This window comes from Orycteropus afer, unplaced genomic scaffold (assembly GCF_000298275.1).
Source record: "Orycteropus afer afer isolate SDZICR_OR568_19922 unplaced genomic scaffold, OryAfe1.0 scaffold00013, whole genome shotgun sequence".
NCBI classification, from domain to species: domain Eukaryota; kingdom Metazoa; phylum Chordata; class Mammalia; order Tubulidentata; family Orycteropodidae; genus Orycteropus; species Orycteropus afer.
In genome coordinates this window covers 22,179,235-22,181,342 of record NW_006921600.1, presented here as the reverse complement: position 1 = coordinate 22,181,342, position 2,108 = coordinate 22,179,235, and the positions used below count along the sequence as shown (strand labels likewise).

Genomic DNA, 2,108 nt, shown 5'->3' with positions numbered 1-2,108 from the left:
CTGCAATAGCTGCTGACAATCATCCCAAGTGGGGTTATGAGTAAACGATATAGAATCTAACAAATTAATTAGGCTTTGGGGGTTTTCAGAAAAGGGGGCGTTTTGCGCTTTCCGTTATACAGGTCTGATGTTGAAAATGGCCAGTACTGCCAGGTTCTGCTTCCGTCCTCACGGGGCGGGCCAATCGCTCTGAGAGGCAGCGCCTGGAGAGTAGATGATGGAGCTTCAGCCTCCTGGGAGCCCCTCTGGCATGGGCGGAGGCCAGAGGCTGGGCCCATAATGACAGGCAGTGCACTTGGAGCACTCGCTCCATTCCCTCCCGATACTTGTGGAACCTGGAGAGGGTGGAAAGGTGGCGGAGGGGCATAGGGAGGTGGAGATACGCCGCTTTCTAGATCCATCAGATCAAGGTCACCCTGAGAATCAGGCAAGGCCGGTGGAACAGCTGCTTGGGACCCAGGTCGTCTCAGTTTCTCCTTTTTGCTAGTCCCGAGTGAGGATGTTAATACCTTAACAGAGAGGTTTGGAAGAAAAGGTATTAGCCATGGGGGCGGGTTAGTCACTATATCTTGCCACACTAAAATGTAAGGAAATTGTTCCGGGTGCCCACGGAGGCCTGGCACCTGGACTCGGTCGAATATGGCTGCGATCACCTTTCCATCCAGTGAGCCCTCCGGAAGCCACCCCACCTCAAGAGAGGGCCATTCTGAAGAGCAAAAAGTTATTAGTTTATTTCTCTTAATTATCACAGACAAATTAGATCTTCTGGTTTTAATCTCTGAAAAATGTTCAACCATCAGGGACAGAGGGGTAGTCTGTTTCTGTCCCATTTCAACCTCCTTTAAGAAAACACAGAACAAATAAAAGACAGTGGCCACACAACAAGAGACACCAAAACAGACAGCACAAATATCCGACACCCAGAAGAGATCTCGTTCCAGCACCACAGATTGGAGGGGCCTCCCCCCTCCCCTGAAGTGGGCTGCTCTTACCAAAAAGCGCCCACAGCCTGCCTGTGAGTTGAGGAAGGGCTCCTTCCCCCACTCATCCAGTGCATCCGCTGGTTTCCCGATCTGGCGCATCCGCCGGTTTCCAGCCTTTTCTGATGGACTAGGGTCCCCACGCAAAGGACATCTAATCCTGCCGGCTTCCCGAAACTCTCCTACTATTGCAGCAACTTCACTCTTTCCAAACTTTCCTTCCCGGCCAATGCACCAAATGTTGAGCTCAGAAAGGAATGTCGGCATGAGGAAGTCACCACAGACACGATAATGCAAAAGCAAAAGGAAAGTTTATTAGCTAGTTCGAGCTAGGGTCCCTGCTCTTGCCAACGCAGTGGCCAAGGCAAAAGACCTCATACTCCGTTACTATCACATTTTTATAGGAAAATATAGGGTGGAGTAGCACCAGGGCAAAGGGGTACAGATGACTGGTTGTTGCTAAGGGGTTTTAGGGCAGGGATCTGAGATGTTGGGGACGTGTTGGAATCCCCCGGCTCCAAAGTCCACTTAGGGAATTATTGTCTAGGGAGGATGCAGAGTCCTGATACGTGGGAGACTTCAGGAGCCAGGCAAATCTCTGATACGTGCTGAATCCGGAGGAAATCTCTGATACCTGCTGAGTCCGGAGGGTAGGTAAAAGCCCTGAGGCATGAGGAGTGTTTAGAATCCCCAACATTAAAAGACTTGTTAGAATTCCCGACACTGAAAGGCTTCTGGTTAAAGATTTCCCTGGAGGCTATTAGGACTCAGGCTTCACAAGAGATCATCTAAAGAATAGATTTGATGCATTGAACACCAACGACCGAAAACCAGAAGAATTGTGGGAAGATATCAAGAACCTTATGCATGAAGAAAGCAAGAGATCGCTAAAAAGATGAGAAAAGAAGAGAAGACCAAAATGGATGACAGAAGAGACTCTGCAACTTGCCCTTGAGCAGAGAGTAGCTAAAACAAATGGAAGAAATGACAAGATAAAGGAGCTGAACAGAAGATTTCAAAGAGCAGCTTGAGCAGACAAAACCAATTACTATAATGAAATGTGCAAAGATCTGGAGTTTGAAAACCAAAAGGGAAAAACATGCTTGCATTTCTCAAGCTGAAGAATGA

General features: G+C 48.4%; 1 pseudogene; it reads right to left on the bottom strand.

The window, feature by feature from the left end:
* Positions 1–1,082, bottom strand: part of LOC103208219 — a 30,230-nt pseudogene extending 29,148 nt beyond the window's left edge.
* Between the last annotated feature and the right edge of the window lie 1,026 nt (positions 1,083–2,108).